At 32.0% G+C, this 22306-nt stretch overlaps 1 pseudogene; it reads right to left on the reverse strand.

Moving 5' to 3' along the window:
• Positions 1-573: 573 nt before the first annotated feature.
• On the reverse strand, positions 574-1152 carry LOC121119091 (large ribosomal subunit protein uL5-like; annotated as a pseudogene).
• Positions 1153-22306: the final 21154 nt, after the last annotated feature.

A 22306-nucleotide genomic window follows, 5' to 3' on the forward strand; every position in this document is an offset into this window, starting at 1 on the left:
CAACATATATCCATTCAAGAGCATAGGATAAAAGAATTGGAGCTCCTTTTCCAAAATGTAATACATCAAATTACTACAGAAACCTATGGAAGATGTATGTATTCCTTGTATAGAAAGCTCTGCTTTAAATCTTTAGTATATTACTTTTTAAAAGAATATTCAACAATTTTTTGACCACCAATAGTATAAGTTTGAACCTTATTATTTTTAATTTGACTGGTTGCATTTTATATTAGACTATTCCATTTTCAATTGCACTATTCTCTTTTGAATTTGACAGTTCTCATTTTGAATTATACTATTCTGCATTGAATTGGACTTTTCCCATTTTGAATTCGACTATTCTAATTTTGTTATGAAAATGTTATAGTTATTTATTCTTAAATGTCGATTTTTTTATCAGACATGGTTAGAACATTTGACAGATCGAATTCAAATGCAATTTTAGGAAACTAAATTACTTAAATAATCTCTGAATATGTAATTTCGAACAATATTGAACACATGTTGTGTGTTATAATAAATTTTGATCTACTTGCAAAATCAGTTGAAAACTATAGGAAAATATAGTCCTTATCCTCTAACTTTATAAACAACCGCTATGAAGTTATATTGACTCAGAAAATGATAGTTTCGATTTTTATTTTTGGCGGAGGTATTAAGAATAAGACCCTCATACTTGGTTTGAAACCATTTCATCCCATTTTCCTTGACCAACTCGTGGGACTAGCCAATACGTCCGGTCTTGACACATTCATACTGGTTCTTCCCAGAATAATGTAGAAATCTATACCATAATTACCGATGGAAGGATCGTACATGATAACAAGTCGATGTGTTCTCATAATAACAAAGCCAAAGTTTCCACTCTTGGAGAAGTTATCCCTCTTCAACACGTATTCCCAAACCTTAAGTCCATTTTTGAGGATCTCTTTGGCCTTTGCTTCGTCCACAGTGATTTTTTTCGTCAAGTCTGATACCCAAACTCCTGACAATGTAACGAGCCTTGGAGAAGACGGGCGTTTGTCCAGTTATAAATTCCAATATCTTGGAAGAACGGGTGAGTCTATCACCAGACTCACCCACCCAGATATTCAAGCAGAGCTTGTGGATCTTCTCATGGTGCATAGGGTTTTTATCCTTGGAACTCATCTTTCTATTTAGAGCTGTACGGCTATGATCTCTCAAGAGGAAAAAATCATTGCAACATCAGTTGAAACCTCCAAGAATATAGACCTTATCTCCTAACTTTATAAACAGCTCATACTATAAACGAAGTCATTTTAACCACGAAAATGATAGATTCAATATTGCTTAAAGAATTTTTCTGTGAGGATGGGTCAGGTTTGTAGTGATTTCTTGTTTTCAACTGGGTCATCCAGGATAATTACATAGAAGAGGATAGCAGCTCCCAAAAAGTACGGTGGATTGGCCTTGATTTCCTTCAAAGACTTTTGGAAGGTCACGGCATTGTATTGGTTAAAGAGATTAATGATTAAGGACTCGGTGAGAGGTAGGATTTTTCAAGAAAAACTGAACAAAATAATAGATCATACGATTGAAGAGATAGAAGTTAAAGGCCAAGCCTGTGTAATTTATATTTCGAGGGAAATAAATCCCTTTTGAAAAACGAACTCTGGGTTAAACTGGGAGATGACAATGAAGATGCTATCAATAATGGAATGGAAAGAACCGGTAGAAGATAATGTAAGGATTACATGTCTAGCTAAAACGTTGATTAAGAACAAAACAGATTTTGTGGTGGAATTTTTTTATGTCATATCAAATTTTGATTTTAGTGAAAGAATCGAAAGGGAGAGAATTTTTTGGCAGAGGAAAATATAAAAAAAAAAAAGAGAATATAGACCTAGAAACTGTTACTTTCGTTGTATCAAGGAATGGAAAATAGATGTTTGAGTAAATTTTTGTTGGAAAAGTCTAGTAAGTCGGTCTTTTTGGAACTGATAGATATAAATATTGCAAGAGAGGAAATGAAGATCTCTGCTACACAACTTTTAAGGAGTTTGAGAAGTTGTTTGATGGATTTCTCTCTATACAGGTTCAAGTATAGGGTTATTACCATGTCATTTTCAAAGAGACGATCTTTTTTTTCTGCTTAAGGGAATTAGAGATATGCAAAACATTTTTATATGAATGCAGCGAAACAGGCAAAATATGCAATCATTTAACCCGAGTAATATATGGCAACATGAAAAATTGAAGAGTTTCTTTTTTATTTGTTTAAATTTATCATTATCAAATGACAATGCACTTTATAAAGTTAAAATGTAAAAAACCGTATATACAACTAGTTTAATCTTACAATTAAAAATATGTGATTGGTTATAATAATAATATGAAGTAAGTGAAATTTTTGTGGCTATACGCGTGTACAAAAAAGTTACATTAACCCTAAAAATTATATATTCAATATTGATACCAATTTTTAAAAAAAATTAATAAAACTTGGTAGTGATTAATCGAGAAGTTATAAAATCGAAGATATTGTAACTTTTTTTTTTCTTCCCGTTAATTATATCCAAAAGACTAGGAGCTAGATATTCATTTTCAAAGTTGTAAAGGAAAAATATAAATTTATTTAATTATCTTTTCTCATGTTGTCTTTGTTACATACATGGTTGATCTTATCTAATTGTACACATTACAAGATTTTTTGTGAGGACATTTATGTTGCTCTGCACAACTTTTATTCAACAAGTTTTGGCCTCAGCCAGAATGATCCCTTGCAGGCCTTCACTATGTAGTCAGACTCGAGCATGGTCCACTCCTTCACTCACTCAAGACTGAGTTCTGTGTCATCGTGCCACTTTTATCTAGACCTTCCTGAGATACAACTTTCCTGACTTTTGGACCTGAACATGTGGCTTCCCTCCTCTCCGGACGCAAACCCTTGAACTACTCTATCTAGGTGCTTTCTGAAGAAGAGTGTGTATGCTACTCTGCACAGGAGTTTCCAGTTTCTAGAGGCTTCTATTATAAAACATAAATTCACTTTCAAAAATTTCATCCTCAGTTAATTCACCAACTATCGAATTTTTAGTAAACAAAAGTCAAATTTGGCAAATGAAAATATTTAAATTTTTTGAAGCCTTCAAAATTTGCTTCACGGAGTCAAAATAATTTCCTCCAGAAAGTTGATGATAACACCTAAAACGAGATTCTATATAATCATTTTCAAGCAATCCATTGTCAAGAACTGATTGGACGGGTCCTAAGACTGGCCTGGACCGAATAAACAAGGACTTACACAACATTACTATCGACTATAAAAAAATTAAGGTTTTCAAGATCCGCCGGATTAGGAACTTGTTCCTTTTTGGTTTCATTACAAAAGTGTTTGGGATATAGATTCCTATTAGCAGTTGCGTTATCAGATAAGAGATAAGAAGTAAATTTAGAAAATGGTAAAGCGATTGACTAAAACTACAAAAAGTTTATTTGGTAAGACAACTTATTCCCACCCTGTTACAACTTTCTTTTTATTGAGATAACCAGAAATAAAAATGATGACCAATCTAATATCATATTAAATCCCTAAGCAAGTTTTGTAAGATGTCCTTGGGATGGAAGGTACATTATTTGACTTTCTAGTAGATACTTAATATTATTTCCTGCTTAGGACAAGTTAAAGAGAGAGAAGTTGAGTACGCCCGACAAATAAAACTAATTATAAGAGGTTTTGCTACACTTCCTTTTTTTAGGGAAATTCCATCGTACTTTTGGCTTTATTTTTAAATTTTGCTTATTTAGAGTATATAGTTTGCGTCTGTTCACATAAAGAATAGAACCAAACATTAACCAATTGGCTAGAAACATACAACATCAAGCTTCTCACTAACTATGAATATTATAAAAATATGCATTTAATATCTCCTGGCATTCATAAATAAAATACATCCATGTTTATTGTTTCTTATCCAAGTTATATATGCTAATATTTCAAATTTAAATAAAAGCAAAAAATATCAAATCAGTGTTTTGCGGTGCGGCCCCGACAATTGTTGCATTCTGAAAAATGGCCCTGCTCTTGAAAAGGTTTCCCACCCCTGGTTTAACTAATATTAATATAGCTATGTAGCTGCTGTAGGTAGAATGAAAATCTCACTTGACATTTATCTATAAAAAAATTATTATGATGAACTTGTTATGTTGGGGTGATTTTTTTCTCGATTTTACATGCAATAATCTTCATATTAATCTTTGAAAATATCAACTCAAATGAAGTTAATGAATAAAAAATTTAAATTCCCAAAGTGAATATTAAAATCAATTAAGAGACATAATTAATTATCTGTAGCATTGAATTAAATAGCTAAATATTACACTTTAAAAGGTCTCTTGAGCCTCTTTAGTTAATTTTGATTTTGTCACAGTGAAAAGAAAGATTACACATAAACTTTCGCAGAGATATTTTATTATATATCAGCTTTTAAGTAATAAATATTATACAGGTAATCACATTTTTAATCAATTTTATCGATACATAATAAAATTACAAATGATTACCATTGTACAATAATCAAATAATGTAATGAACAAAAAAAATGTATAAGAGTGGAAAATTGTATTACTAGTCATTCAATAGCTTAGATTATGAGCAACCCCTCTTAAATAACCGATAATGTAATCATTATAACAATTTATAACAAGCCTTTTCAGAACTAACACTCACAGTTTTCCTTCCTTTATTAAGTTCATGCCCATCAACGTATTGTTCAATCTTTATTTCGGGCAATTTGTGTTCTTTTTTAATACATTCTAAAAATTTCCAAATATTTGGACGAAAGGAGGCCATTTGTTCCTCAAACCTCCCTAGATTCCATCCTTCAACGTTGTTATTTGTTTTTGGAATGTTGTTTAGGGACTGAATTATACACATTCCAAATTTTGTGAGAAAATTTGAGAAAACGTTGACTACGTCGTCGATCCGGTCTTCCAATCCAAGTGTTCTCAAAATAGTCGATCACGTCTTGAGCCTTACTTGGAAATATATCATTCTCACAAAGAGCTTCGAAAGCATTTTCAACCAGGACAAATGCCAATGCACCAAGCATTTTTAAATTAAATGTGAATGTAGAATCATTTTCGTAAGGCTGCTTAAGTAAGTCCAGTAGATTGAATCTTTCTTACAAACCATTGAGAGAAATGGAAAAACAACCTCTCTGTTCCGTGTATGGAAATACATATTTGATGGCATTCATCATTGGCATTTCAAAATCTGTTGAGATAGTGATAGGGACTGAAGATGGATCAAAAATATTAAATGCTTCTAAAAAAATTATATATGTTACTTCAGATTTAATTAGGGAGTAGAGCATATTCAAGTGGCAGAAATATATTTCGTTTAAAGCCATGAATAGTATATATTGATAAAAAAGAGTGGGACTTGTTTTAAAAGTTCCGTCTGTGTACCAGTGCTCACTTCTAGAGAGTAGTTTTAAATTGTTTTGAGTACAAAAGATTAATACACGCAGATCTTCATTTCTTGAGTCAAAAAATAAAAACTCTTTAACACTAGACAATTTTTTGATATCTTTGAGAAATACGATGTCCTGTCGATTTTGGAGGAGTGCCGGACAAAAACTACTTCTTTGTCTTATGGTGCACATCGTTCTCTTGATATTTTTTATGGCAGGTAATTTATCTGCAGCAGATTGGCTGCATCCTTCAAAAGCATTTGAAAGTATTATGCTGGGAGATTTTACAGTTTTGGTAGATAGTTTCAACCTCTACCTTCGCTGCATCTCCAAGAGGATTATGTTCTCCAACTACTTTGAGGATTTCCTCTTTAGCTAAGTGAATCCGTGCTCGACATTGTGTTTTTTTGGTATATTTCTCATTTCCAAAAGACTAATTTGCATGTTTCTTATCTTTAAAGTATAATTGTATTTTGGAACACAGTTTGTTTGACCTTTTTCACTCTTTATATAGTATATTCCATGGTTACTCCTCCGTCTTCACGAGCTCAAACACAACAAATAATAATTTTCTATTGACATTATGATTTCAGTAATGTCTGTCTTAGCAAGTAAATCCAACATATTGGTGAAATGGCATATGGCCATTGGCTGAACCTAATCCCTGTATAGACAATTTGCCCAAGATGAGTAGGGATATGAAAACTATTTAAATTCTTGAGTCCAAATCAAAAAGAAAAATATATGTCAGCAAGTTTGATAGACGACATATCTGCTCTATCACTGTAAAACTATAGTTCTTCTTCCTCGCTAATACGTCTCAATTTTCTAAATAGGGACAAATAATTAATAAGAGCACTAATATGTTACTTATACTGTTCTAAATGTATGCTGACTAGGATTTTGACAATTTTTATATCTGTAATGGTGAAAAACTACAAAAAAAAATGACAAATTACACCAATGGGGCTTGTCAACATAAAATCAATCTTGAACAAAAGTCAAGAAAATCCCGATTTATTTTATTACTCTATACAGCCTAATATTTCATAGACTTATTTGAGTCAATTATAGGCTCTGATTTTGTTGATGTCAATTGAAGATCATTCGTTGGAGAATAAAAAAGTAATCTATACTCAATTATGAAAAAAAATATATATATTCTAGATTGATTTTGTGTTGACGGACCACAAATAATATAACAACTCGAGAGGAGAAAAGGAGCACATTCGCCGTATAAAAGTTAACTCAACCTCTGAACTTGCACTTGCAAATTCTATAAGGACTATTTAACGTCCGGCATGACTAATCCATAGCCAATAATAATAATTAGGAATGAAAATGAACCTAATAACTAATTCATAATAATAAAGAATATCATCTTATATTATAGAAAAATATACTATGTATTATACTTGCAAATATATAACTTTATCTTAATAATGTTTACCATTTCAATGTAATGACAATAACGTCATACCCCTTAATCATTAATTAATATTACCATGGCAATAAAAATATAATAATTAATACTGCACTTTGTACAAATTCAAATAAAGTAATTACTAATTATATCTGAAATATTGAAATTCAGTACTCATCCTGAATGGATCTCTTCATTGTTACACTCCTGGAATCTTTTTCCCAAGGAAGGACTCAACTTTGCTCTCTTATGAAGCCTGGTAGTTGAATGAATGAAGAATGATCTTAGGCCTGAGCAATTCTTAAATTAAAAATACCTTTCAATTTCAAATTGCTAAATATTTTAGTTAAATGGTTATAACTTCATATTGTTGTAGTACCTAATTAGCATATCTTATATTTCCCATCAAGAACATTTTATCTGAATCGGAATGTAAATTGATCCCGTCATAGTTTCAACCCTAGAATATATTCCATGTTATATATGGATGGTTAGATTCCTCCACAAAGAAGGAGTCGACTCTATTCTCGTATGAGGCTTAGCTTGGTTCTCTCTTCACATAATTTTCATTCGGACATCCTCTCTGTGCATATCGAAATTATAGCATCGCTTATTGAGGATAAAGTATATCGGATCTCTTCTTTTTCCTAATTCTTAAAGAACATTGACGTCGTATCCGTCTTTAGTTAATGAAGATCAATCTAAGCAAATGAAAAACACTTTTAAACTCAAAATGTCTTTCTCCATTAACTCAAATGTTTATGTATGTTATTTTTAATATAATTAAATTTTATGATAATAGCTTATGTATCATATTAATTTTCTGTTTATACGTCATACTTTACTTTATTGTATTAGCATATTGTTTTTAATTGTAATGTATTGAATAAACGTATGATAATGACTAATTCAACATATCTATTTATTCATAAATATAACATTTAACTTCGATTTGTAAATATATACATATATATCATAAATTAATGTGGGTAACCTTGTTTAATTTCTTCTATTTTTCACTCTGTAAATCTTATTTAGCAACTATATTTTTAGTTAATAATTTTAAAAATCTATCAACTGAACACAAATATATATCAGACACACCAATAGCAACACATAATATAATTATGAAAAGAGTACCGATATTGTAATATGCATATATTTTTTTATTCCATAGTTTATTAAATTTTTCTTTTATTATATTTTTTTTTTTTGTATGTTCAACTTCAATACAATCTCTTTTTATGTTTCAAGAATAATCGATCATGATTTGCACATCCCATCCTCCTCCACTAAGTTTTTCGATTAATATTAAATCTTGATGAAATCTTTCTTCCCGTCCATCACTTACATTACCAAGATTATGAGGAAAGCTTGCAAGATGGCTATGAGGAAAAGGAAGTTTGATACTATTTAACATTCAATTGCTCTGTAGGCTTCATCTGTATATGCACTAACTCTTTGTAATTAGTTACTTAGTATTCTTCAATAAGTTATCCAAAAAAAACCACAGGCATTCCTTTCCAGATTTGTCTTTTTATTGATCAACTCTTCATCTCTGATAAGTTTTTATATTGTCACCCCATCAAAAATACCGTATTCCAGGAAATCAATTTCTATTTTTCAAATGTATAAGACCTTAACTTTGGTTTAAGCAATTTTGTTCTGATTCAAGTGTGAAGCTAGGAGCAGATGTTTTTTTTCCTAATCCCAAATCACGTATCAAATCATTTAATTCTAGCCGGTCAAATTCTTTAGGATGACAAGATATGTCTTCTAAAATTTAAAAGTCTGGATCATTTTATATTCCAACATCTTGAAAATTAAAAAGATCGTTAGCTGTAATGAAACCCTCGCACGTGTGCTAATTCTTGTACTTCAAACAGTTCATACAACGTGCTCATTTTAAATACTCTAATCATGATATATTAATATTATCTAAATAGCGTGTTAGTTTCTCAAGATAATCTTTTCTTGGGATGAACTTTACTCCTGGTGAACTTGCTTCGCGATGAACTTGTTTCGGTATGAACTTTCCTCGCGATAAACTTGCTTCAGGATGAACTTGTCTTGGGATGAACTTTCCTCGGGTAAAAAGAGGGAGGTGAACTTTCTGTGAGTGAAAAGAGCACAGTGAACTTTCATGTAACCCAATAAAACATTTAACTTAATAAACTCCATCATGGAGTAAAGTTCTCAAAAATTTTGTTTTCTAAAATGCATTTTTATCCTCATTACCCAATAAATCCTGGCTCGTTCTTATTCTCTTGAACCAGGAGAAGTTTAAAGACAACCACTGCTTTTAGATTTTGACAATCCAACCAATGATTGATATCTGGAGTTTTTCTTTCGATATATATGGCTTCTTTTTGATACATATAAATTGTAGCACGAAATCCTCAATTTTTTCCTTCAATTTGTAAGTGTATAGAATGAATTGCAAAAGATGTAATACTTTTAGTAATATACTGACATTCCATGCGGTAACTTTGTCTGAAAGATTGAGTCCAATCTTCTGGTTAAATTTTTATACCCTTCCTGAGTATATTTATAATTTCCTTCGTATTATTTTTTAGACTCTTCTACTCGATTAAGTCAATGAAAGATTCTTGAGATTTTTTTTTCGGACGAGAAAATTTTACAGTTGACCACTAATCCAACCGGAGGAAGGACAGATAGATATGTTCAGATCCTTCTTTGGTCCAAGTCATCATGAATACGAAGAAGCCAGCTAGAACCATAATGTGGTTGGGGGGGGGATGCCCCACCCCACCACTACTTCAAGAAAGGCGAAAAGAAAAAGCGGACGTCTACCAGAACATGCTTTGATTGGATTAATCCCTGGTTGGATGAAACAGCTCAAAGAAAAAAAATAACATTCCAACAAGACAGTGCACATGCCCTCAAGTATAATTCGTCTGTTGAGGCCCTGAAGAAGTTCATTACCCGTACAAGGTTCCCCGGACCTGCCAATGATTTGCCGTATGGACGAGGTTATCAAGTGGATCACATTATGAATAATTGAATGTCCCTAAATATAGCTAACAATTAACCAAAATTTATGGTTAATTCCATCTAGTTCGTTTGTTATAAGCCCTGAAAGATTGTTCCAATTTATCTGGATCACCCTATATATATCTAAAGATGACAAATTAGAAAAAAAAACTTGTTATAAGTTTACTAAAAAGTCTAATATTAGTTATGTTTATATTAAATATAAATATAATGTGTCAAATGCTATTAATAACATAATAAAATGTTGTATTTATATATATATATATGTAAATAAAACTTTATAACAAACTACTCTTTCAACTTTTCTATATACTGTTTTGAATTTGAGAAAATACTTTTTAACGATTAAAAAGGAGGTGGAATTATCTTTTTCTTAAGAGTCTAATAATTTTCTCATATTAAATTATACAAATTAGAATCCAAATTTACATTAGGGAACATCCTTTTTTACTTAGTTAGTGAAATGTGGTAAAACATTACCCTAAACTATTTTCCTAACTATTTCATTCATGTTGAGCTCTTACATATCAATTAAATTATTTAAAAAACAATATTAAGCATTAAATTAACCGTAGTAACACAAATGAATTTTTGATTTTTTTATAAATAAAACATTATAATTTCATTTTTGACAAAAACTTCTATGATATATTAATTATTTTTAACGAATTTTAAGTACCAAAAATGTATTTGTTAATTTTAATGAAGTTGAGCGTGATGTTAAGAATAGCAGCTGATATTTTATTCATGGCAACAGGTACAAGGTTAAGAATAAGATCGGGAAGACATGATTTATTTGATAAATTCAATATAAATTTATTAATTAGTACTCACTTTCGTGAAAGTAATGTGAATTAATTAATCAAAAACTTTTGTTCGAAATAGCAACCCTTTCCCCGGATCACATGACAGATACGAAGAGGTATACTATAAGTTATTTGTCTGACCTGAAAATCATGTCCCTCATTTTCAATGAAGAGGCTATGAAGATCAACCCAACGTCTACATGGCCAGATTGGTTGACAAGATCTTTCAATGGCTTCAGGCCACATATGGGGATGTCCATGACATCTTCAGCCAAACGGGGCAGTCCCTCACGTTGCAAAAAGTGTGCAGGTGTGGTGAAAAGCAAATTATTTGGGGAAATAATATGTGGCCTCTTAGCAGTTCTGATATGAATCCCATGGGCATTTCTATGTGAGCCATGATTTAGGAAAAACAAAAGAAGAACTAAAAACGAAGAAACTGATCAAATTCATCAAAGCTTAATTAAGAACTATAATGTTAAAAGTAATTCCAAGAAAATAACGATAACAATAATCTACAATTATTCTAAAAGATGTTTCAGAAGCATACTAAAAGATTCGGGTGATAATATCTATTTTAAATAGATTTGAAGCAGTTCTATAAATTTTTGGGGTACAAAAAGTCCCAGTTAAATACACATGTTGAAACCTTTAGTAGAGCCTTTTTATTTTTCTATTCATTCTTTCTCCACTCTATACCCCTTCCTTACATTCTCTCTATCCAAGACGAGCTCTTTCATATATAAAAAATTAGAAAAAACGGATCGACTACTCCATATTTTTCTCAAAGCCGCCTGGGATCCCCTACACTTTATAAAGTAGAGGATTGAGAGGACACTCACAACCGGACTTTTATTTTTTTTACATTTGGAGTGCTGGCTTGACGTCGGTATGAGGATATTTAGTTTGTCTCGGTTTCTAATCCACAAAAAGTTATCTTCGATGGATCTCGGAATTACTCATTTAAAAATAATGAGGTGATGGGCATTTGATACCGGCACTATTTTTGTCGGATTTAATGAATGAATTACTCTTATTTGTATTCACATAATTTTCGAGGATATCCAATGAGTTTTTTGATCTACTCTGCAAATATTGTGTGAGAATTCGAAGATTTTGCCCTTCACATGAATGCATTTTTAATACCACCATTCGTAAGAAATTCCCAGAAAATGGTAGACGGAATAAATAGGAGATGATGTTTTGTTTTAGACTTTGACGCTACTACCCCGAGAGTTAAAAAATCTCCCAATACGGGGTTAAAACTTAGAAAAATGCTATAAATAGATATGTGTTTGAGCTCCGTTGATTATTAATGCAGCCGACCTTTAGTGGTAATGATGACTTCCAGGCGACGGCGGAAGTTCTGACACCCGCTGTGGATGTAGTCTTCTGTCATGGCGTCCCAGTACAGGCTTACAGTGGCTTTGAAGGCCTCGTGTGTGGATCACAAACACTGCAGGCCTTCCTCTTTACATGCACTCAAAAGGTGTAGTCGAGGGGATTCGTATCAGGGCTGTAGAGGGCCAAAAGTGTCAAAAAGAGTTCAAAAGAACTCAAAAGACTAATTCAAAATAGTCTTGTAACAATGGTATCAAAAGTGGGCTCTCTGCCCTCACAAATCCTTTTCTACCCATTTTTTTATAGTTGTCTGGACAGCCTGGTCTGAAATCCTGAGATATCTCCCATGGGCCCTCTAGGAGCTTCAAGAGATTATCCTTGTTTTCTTTAACTTCCCCTGATCCAGTTTGGCCTTTTTAACATAGCCTTTCTTTCTCTCCAACGTTCCAGACTTGCTGACGGCGTAGACAGTTGTCCTAGAGACATCCAACTGCTTGGAGTGAGCTAATTGAAATTCGACAATCACGTTCAAGTGTCATTTTCTCGATTTGTACGTAAGCTCTGGTTCATTTTATATCGAAATATGAATTAATTTTAATTTCTCAATTTTAATTAGTTATTGTATTAGTAAGTATTCAGATTTCAATGGACCACTCGGAAATTTAATTATATAATATTTTTAATGATGGAATGATATATAGATATAATATCATTATCCTAATACAGCCATTTTTAAGCCCATTTTTTATTTTTTTTATCTTTTTGTACATTAAAAAAATCAATCTCCTGTAGGACCCAAATGATATGTAATTTTTCACAAGGAATAAAAATGAACTACACACTAGTATGGTTTTTTTTCATTATCTTAGCCCTGTATAATGCATTGTTGTATATTATTAACAAATAATGCCCCTTTAACCTTATATATTGTCCAATATTCATATGGATTATGGAAAAAATGGCACAGAAAAAAGAAATGGCAATATTCTTTTAACCTATAATATATAAGTAGGTTAGAGGGATACATTATTTATCGTCACCTATATTAAGTATCATATGTATGTACATTTTGGTTATTGTATTTAAAATTTACACTTCTTTTTTCCGATTTGATTAAAATTTGGAGTGTCTAATAATCTATTATTGAGACCCTCGATAATGAACCTTCAAATCTGGAACTCAATCAAACTCTGAGCTCGATCAAAAATCGTCTTGAAGCCCTTTGTGTTTGGGATTATAAAAGGTAGTTCTTTTAAACGTTTGCAATTTTCTCTGGCATCACCTTGTCACCTTCAAACCACTTATAATAAAATCATACACTAATGGAGAGTAAGTCCGATAAGAGAAGCTCTTCTTGCTTCTGAAACAGATATGACTTCGATTTTTAAATTTAAAAATATTATTGCCTGTCCCCCATGCTTAGGTGTCTATAAATTTAATTTTTGTGGCACTTGATGTCATATCCTTGGTGTTTTTGTTATTACTACTTGATAATGACTTAAAATTTCTAAAATTAAGAATGAAAGATTGTGTTAATATAAATCCATCAATTCCCTCATTGTAAATTCAAATATCACCCACGAGACCATTTAAGGCCAAAAATAGTAACCATTAGCTTTTTGTAAGAGTTTGTATCTCAACAAAAAAAAACTATAAACCAATATTTGAAAAACAATACTGACAGTTTAAGGATGTTTTTTATCCTCAAAAATTTCCTTAAGTTTTGTGATACTTTACTTTTATTCAATAGAATTCCCTTTGGTTAGTTGCCGCACATACAGATATCTATATTTTTAAAATATCGAAAGAAACTTACAGAGTGTTCCTCATAAATATGACAAGTTCAACAACATTTTTTTTTTTTTTTTTTTTTTTGAGAATCTTCATAACTATATTCACAATATGAAGACTTCAATAATGGGATATACATTGTTGGGATATCTTTTGCATCTCCCAACCTTTCCTTCGAAAAGAAAAAAGTAAAAAGACCTAAAATCATGTGGTAATTAGCCTATTCTTTCCTATTATAAAATTGTTATTCAATAACTGTTAGGATTAGCTCACAGATTAGCAATAGGTAATTCAAACTTACTTTACCAATCACAGTGACCAGAACATTGATAGGGGAAAAAGAAGGGGAAAGGTCAAAAGCTGAGAAGAAATTTTTTATCACACAATTTTATGTGTGATGTATAACATCGTCAGACATATCATTTTGCGGGGCATCGTGCTACTATTGCAAAAACACTTATAGATAAATCCTTCCCTAGAATCGGGTGTAAGTGTGGGCCCTTAACTCGTAATATTATGACTTTGAGCAATTATCTAAAGGACCTAACTGACTATAGATTCAATTCTTTTAAGCTGTGTTGGATTCAAGTATTTGTATCGTCCACAATTTTTTCACAAGTACTCACACTCGCCTAAAATATAATTTGAAAAGTTCGACTAAAGCCGATTGAGTAAACTGGAAATATTCGAGTTTACTGCTAGGAAAATTATATCAAAAATAAGAAATGGAATTGTTAGTGATGCGGCCTATATGTTAATAAGCAGTGTCCCACCAGTATATTAAAATAAAGGAAACTGACAATGAAAGGGGTCATTCTGGCAATTGGAAGAATTTTTGGTCAATTCTACTCCAAGTCAATTCTTCTCCAAGCCCAACAATCATTGTTAATGTTATATCTTTCATGAGTACACGAATTAGTTATTATACTTTATGCTTGTCTCATCAGGAGTAGCACAGGATTTTGCTTTAGCAAGGTAGAATCTAGTGTCATTGGCCACCATTTACCTGCTCTGAGCGTGATGACAAAGAATTCCAGCTCATGTCTACTTTACTTTTTATTTGTTTATTTGACAATCAACAAAAAATAATACTTACTATATATTTTAATATCAGATAGATTGAGAGAGAACCTAATTAAAAATTAGTTGAATCAAGAATAGCGGGAAAAGGGTAAATCAAAAATGTTGCACTTTACAAGCGCCGACCTGTATATAGGCTCACCGGATTTTTTTTTTTTTTTTTTTTTGAAAATCGAGGAAGGATTTATCATTGATTCCTTGCATTCTTAGTCTCAACATATAATTTGGTCATCCCAAGCTATTTAAATGCCTCCAGTACGCCCATCTTAATTCTGTACCTTCCCTGGAAAATTGTTGGGCCAGTATTGATCCTATCCTTGGGATTCCTTATGAAGGCCTCGTCTCTATTGTACCTCCTGCAACCTTCTAGAGTTATAGAGAAGGGCTGATTATCCTTCATCTTCTTTTTACGGCATAGATAGTGACCAGGAACACCCCAAATATGGCTTCAATCTCCTGGGAATCCGAAAACCAAGCCCTCCCCCAAAAAAAAAAAAAAAATATATATATATATATAATCCTACGGACGCCCTGACTCATCATCAATAGAAAAATATCTCCCTCTCAAAACTAAAAAACAGTCCTTATCATAAATATTATGATTAAAATAAAGAACAATTAGGAACTAGTTTGATTGAGAGTCGGATTGCGCCTACAGTTTAAACAAAGGATCATCCCTGTATTAGCTTTCACTACGCCTTTAGGTTTAGTGACACCAAATACTTCGAGCATACATGTCAGACTACTTGGTCCGTGTGTCAAGACAAGTCGGCGTTTGGTATATAAAGATAAACCTTTTATCGTTATTTGTAAAGGGCATGTCATTTTATTGGGAGAAAGTACATATATGCAGTTTTCATAAAGGTACTTAAGAAGGGTAACTGTATCTATCGTTCTTGTACACGTCTAAGTGTATATATATATATACCTTTATATATACTTGGACGTGTACATGCACAATAGATGTGGTAACCCGCCTTAAATCATGTTTGATACCTTGTACCTATTATGTTATATCATATTTTGATTTGCAAAAGAAAAGGACACGTAGACAAATCAGTAATTTTATTAATTAAGGAATAAAATTTCGATTTTTTTTAAAGATATTTTAGATCCTTTTTTTTAAGTAGATTATTTTTACTTTCGTCTCTAATCATTTTTAATTTTATTTTGATTTAGTATCGATTTTCAACATTTGCTATTTGTTCAACATAAAACGGGACATTTATAAAAAGCTCAGGATGCTCTGGATAGGATGTAAAAAGAGAACAATATCTGGCAAAAGAGAACAGTTGGTCACACTAACAGTTATATATGAAAAAAATGTGATTATGAAATAGGGAGTAAGTTTCAGTAGTTGCAACCTGAAGAGTGATTTCTTTTTATTATCCAAGGCTGTTATGATTATTCTTTTATTCTCAAAATAGAACGTATAAAGTAGAGATGTACCAATAATAAAATTTTATTCGATTCCGGTATCATCTTTATAGATGATTGGAAAAAAAAATATTAGCAATAAAATACCACACTACATTTTACTTGATTAGACCCATTTTGTAGGAAATGTATTCAAGATAACTTAATAAATAATTTATCTTTTGATTGTATGAATGTCTTTTCTCAATTGTTATTTCTTTTCATTTTAATTTAAAAATTTGTCTGTGAATCGAAATTATCAGGGAGCGGGGATCAAATTGTCGCCTACTTTAAACCTTGATAACTTGAAGACGACATTATCAAATAAAAAACCGTTTACCAAATAGGAAAACTATTCTCGTCAGCTGACGATACGTAGTTCAGTTAGCATCATGCCGTCATCATATGAGGAGATAAAGAGATATAAGTGGAACGAGGAGCTTTCGAGGTCCGCAGTAGTCATGGCATTGTTTAATAATGGAGGTGAAATCTCCCATTCAACGATTTCTTCAACCTTAGGAGTGAATTTACGGAATGTTCAGCGTATCCGTAAGAAGCTAGAGGACACCTGGGATGTTGATGCCACACTAAAGAGGGCACCCAAGGAGGAGGGCGCCGACAGAAAGGTTAGGGACACCGAATTTTACTGCCCTGGGTGTGGCAACAGGACTCAGTACCCTGCCATGTGTCCAAAATCTCCATGCAGTGGTTAACCGAGAACTGTTATGACGTCGTAACCAAGGATTTGTGGCCTCCTAACTCTCCCGACCTTAATCCTTTGGACTATATTGTCTGGGGCTATGTCGAGAGACATACCAACAGACATCCCCATAGCACCAAAGCCAGCCTGATGGACTCCATCAAGGAGGTATTCGGCAACATGGACAATGAGATGGTCAGAAGAGCCTGCGGCCGGCTCAGAGGCCGTATTGAGGCTTTTATTGATGCCAACGGTGATTATATCGAATGAATGGCTACTCTATACCTATATGCTCGTCATAGTTTTGATTTTCAATAAAAAAGTTAAAAAATGTATATTTTGTGTTGTTTTTTTGTAGAAAAATATTTTGGCGACAATTTGATCCCCGCTCCTTTACTCTACAAACATCATTTTTTTTTAAAAAATCCTTTAAAGGACAAACCTTCAAGAATGGAAAATTTAAATATCATTGTTGTGTTTCATGGTCTAAATAACAATAGTAAATGTGGGTTTTAGCTAAAGGGTGTTCCATTTTGTTGCATGGGCTTTACAACAAATCTTCAGTGTACCTCTCTGTAATTAATTAGCACACGCACTTGAAATACGTTCCACTTATTTGTTCTCTCCTCAAGAATGAAAGAATAAGGATAAAATATTTGGAAAATAAAAAATACTGTTCAAATGATCTGACTCATGAATTGTTAAAAGTGGGTAAATGGAATACGACGAATTTTGTAAAATTCATCTGAATGAATTTTTAAAGCTAAATCAATTGGATTTTCAAGACTTTCAAATGCATTTATAGTATTATCATAATACTCCAAACCTTTTAATTTTTTGTGATGGTACTACTGAATTAGTAAAAAAGTTTGGCCTATCTTGACAATGGGAGATGCCAACTAAAGGTTGCATTAACAAAAATATTGTGTGTACCCGAAACTCAGATAATGCTGTACGTGACTGATTGTCCCATGAATAAATATGGGATTTGTGTAAGAGCTCTGAAATAATTGAATTAAGACCCTTGTTAATATCGACTGCCTCTTATATAATTTTGAGGGATCAAGTGAATTGCCGCGATAAACAAGAGAACCTTCTACAGTGTGCGGCAACTAATCACGCAGGAGGATTGAAATATGTTTAGAGATCATACCCCTTAATTTAAACTATTTTAAGTTACATGAGCTAATTCTATAATTCAATCAGAACATTTTTTTCAAAAAACAACATTCATATTACGATCCAGAGCGACGACAGAGGTCCAAAGAAAAAGGATATCCGTCTTGCTCATGTGAAGGTGGCAGAAATTGTTAGGATCGTCGGCTGTTCGGAGAGACTTCTCTTCAAAGTGAAGAAGCTGAAAAAGGACTGTCTGACCCTTGAACAGAGCCCTGGCAGTGATAGTTACAACAAAATTTGGTCTCCAGCCTTTTTGGACTCGGTGAAGGAGAAGATAGAGAGGAGCCTGTTGAAGAGCATGAGAAATATGGCCCATTTTCCAAATTAAAAAAATAAATTCAATATTTGAAATTTTATTTCCAAAAAAAAAAAAAAAAATTCTGTAAATAGCTATGAATTGTTAAAAACAAATTCCAAAAAAATGGAATATTTGTAATATCATTATGGATTTTTTTTTTTTTTAATTCAAAAACCAAGGCCCCTGCAAATTATAATCCTAAGGCTGCAAATGAAGGGATTTCGGTCAAAGAACTTTTAACCACTGTCAAGCGCAATCCCAGACGTAAACCTCTCAACAGAGGTCGCAGAGGTTGTACCTCCGCCCTCCAAAAAAAGGCATTTTTCATTTGGACTAAAAAAATGAACATTTGAAGTTTATTTAATTTTGTAACTCTTTCTTGCAAAAAAAAAAAAAATTAATATTTTTTTGGGAATAGCTTTTGATTTTTTAAATTTTTCTCCAAAACATTTAATCATTGAAATGTAATTTTTTTCAAAAATTTATTATTTGATATTTAACTTTTGAATTTTGTTTAAATACCTGTAGATTTTAGAAATATTTTTAAACAAAATTTAATTTTTGAGAATAAATTGAGGTTTGAGATTTTTTTTGATAAAATTTAATTTAATTTTTTGGAAAAAGTTTTAATTTTTTAATTTAACATTTGAAATTTAATTTTTGAGATTTTTTTTACAAAAAAATAATTTTCAAATTTATTTCCAAAAGTTTTAACCAAGCCGCCACAAAATATAATCCTAAATGAAATTATACTCCACAAAATCTATGTACGGCGATACAGACATTAGGAAGGCTTCGTAGGACAATAAGGCCTACTTTGCCGATTGCTCTACCAATAATTAATCCACCTTAATTTTGAACAAATAAACTTTTTAATAAAATGTTTTTTTTTCAAGGTTTTGTTCAAACGCTTAAGAAGTTTATTGAGTTTACGAAGCTGCCCAAATCAAATGTTTAAAGGTTTTCAAGGAGTCAGATGTTTATTGTTACACAAGCAAGGAAGACTCTTGATCGTTGTAAGAGTAAAAAACGTACTCCAGACTCCAGGACATGATCGACGACGACCACAACATCTCCATGAGTGGTTGTTGATGTAAGTGATGTACTTGAAAATGAATTCCCCCATGTTAGAGAAAAATATACGTGTATTAATGAATTAGTTTTGGGAAAAACAATTGTACAGTAACTTTTGTTTTTTTCCATAAAATTTAATAGAATTTATTTTTTGTCTATAAGTTTCAATTTATTTCCAAAAATATGATATTTAAAATTTAATTTTTGAATTTTTTTTCCAAAAATTTTAATTTTCTGTCAAAAGCCATGGATGTTTGAATTTTTTTCCAAAATGTTTGATTTTTTTGTGAATAGCTATTCATTTTTAAACTTTTATCCAAAAAATTCAATATATGAAATTTTTTTCCAAAAAATTTAATTTTCTCTCAAAAGCTTGGATTTTGGATATTTTGTGTGAACAGCTGTAGATTTTTGAAATTTTTTACAAATAATTTAATTTTTTGTGAAAAACTATGGATTTTTGAGTAACATTTCCAAAAAAGTTTTTGTGAGTAACATTGATTTTTTTATTTTTTTTTTCCCCAAAAATATAATTTTTTGTGAGTAGCTATAGGTTTTTGAAATCCTTTTTCCAAAAAAATTAATTTTTTGTCAATAGCTGTGGATATTTGCAATTTTTTTAAAAAACAATTTAATTTTTAGATTTTTTTTTTAAAAAACAATTTAATTTTGTGCGACCTCTCAACCATATGTGGAGGCCCTTGTAAGCTGTTGTGTACAAGGAGTAGGTGGACATTAGCGAGAACATTGGGAGGAAAACGTTCTTAGTCTTCTGCTCCAGGATCGAGGCCATGGTGGTGGCCAAGGGAAGCCATTTGAGAAATTATATAGCTAATGACATTCCAATAAAAATAATAAAAAATTCAATTCTCTCCCTCTTTTTTTTTTCGAAAATCTGAGCAAAATTGTACACGGGAATCAATTACTGGACGATTTGCTACTACACACTCTACATTTAAAATAGGATTTGTAAAAGAAGGACGTTTTTTATTGACATTTATTTCTAAATATTCCGGATCGTGCTATATTTTAATTCCGTAATTTTTAATTTTCGTTTGTCTATATGTTTTGAATAATTTGTATTTTTGAATATTTTCTTACATTATTAACAGATTTAAACAGACTCTAAATGTTTGAATACATGGCAATAAAGACCAATACAAAAAAATAGCAATTAAATGCATATTTTTTTACAACTCTAGATATAATACAAATAATTATAAGAATCTGTGTTTTTTTAAAATAAAAGTATTTAAGCATTTCTATAATTCAACGATTTTTCTTTTTTAATTTTATGAAAGTTGTATCTTGTAACAATACATAAGAGCCTTATAGTTGAAAATAACTTTTCTTGAAAACAAAATCATTAGTTTGAAACAAAAACTACAATTAAACGAATTGCAAATATTATTATTTTTGAAATGAAAGTATAGTACAAATACTATACATATATGAAAATGATCAAATAAAATATATTAGAATAAACTATTACAGAATTACTATAACAATAAAGGGGAGTCTTAGAACCGGTCCCATCGGTCTTTGGGAGCGGTCCTTAACTTTTGGCCTATGGAATTTTTACAAAAAATAAAGACGGTTTAGTAAGTCAAGTAAGGTATTAAGACCAAGGCACATATCTTGCAAACAATATTCATATTTCCATTACAATGCAATTTAGTACGAGCCTAGAGGGTTGTTCAGGTAAATCCGAACTCCTTTAACTGTATCCTGATCAAGAAGAAAATCACGTAGATTTTTGATATTTTGTTAACAAGTTTTAATATTACGAGATAAAAAAATCATTGAATCATTTGCCATTTTCGCCAATCATTCGCTCGATATGGGGCCAAAAGGGTATGTAGGACTTGAACACGGACGCGAAGGATAACTTGTTCAAGTACTTGATGATGGAGGCCTTCAATACTGTTGTGGGAATTGTTAGGGGCATTCCTCTCTAACTCCCCCTAAAAGATGTAATCCATGGGATTCACATCTCCATATATTCAGACTTGTTGAAACAGGAACTCGACACCATTGGCCTCAGCTTTAATCCAATGTATCTCTTGGCCAGATAGGAGTTCATAGTACCTGTCTGCAACCAAGAGGGGCATGATGCTGGCCAGAAACTTGTTTTTAAAGACATGGTGGACTATGACCAAGCATCTGTTGTTGTGGGATCTGTCGACGATCCATATTTTCTCATCCGAGTAATAGATTATTCGGATATCATTAGACTTCAAATCGTTCAACAATTTTCTTCTGTGGCAGTACAAGTAGACTTCATTCTGTCTGTAATGATATACTTTTAGTAGCGACGGTATGACTTCATCCTCAGGTCAGTATTTATAGCCCTGGAGACTATTGCATGGCTGACTTGGTGCTTTTTGGCAAGAGTGTTAATCGGAGTCCCAGGAGATGACTTCAAGGAACGTTTTGAAGCCTACGAGGAATATGGGAGTGCGTTTTTTATCACTCTGGGACTTGTGGGTTTTCTCTTATATCCCCTCCTTCTTCCAGCGGTTGTAGTTGTTGTATACTGTCCTCTTGGGATATCTGAGCATATTCTTGATGTACGCTGAGCTGTGTGCCAAGCAAGCAAATTAGATGATGATGTTCCTCCGGGTCTCCTACATCGTAAATACTTGTTATGAATTTAAAGCTAAAAAACTAACTTACTTAAAGCTAAGGTTCTATCTCTCACTATAAATTTAAAATAACCAAGTTGAATGATTTCCTTAGTGTTGA

Source organism: Lepeophtheirus salmonis, chromosome 5 (assembly GCF_016086655.4).
Source record: "Lepeophtheirus salmonis chromosome 5, UVic_Lsal_1.4, whole genome shotgun sequence".
NCBI classification, from domain to species: domain Eukaryota; kingdom Metazoa; phylum Arthropoda; class Copepoda; order Siphonostomatoida; family Caligidae; genus Lepeophtheirus; species Lepeophtheirus salmonis.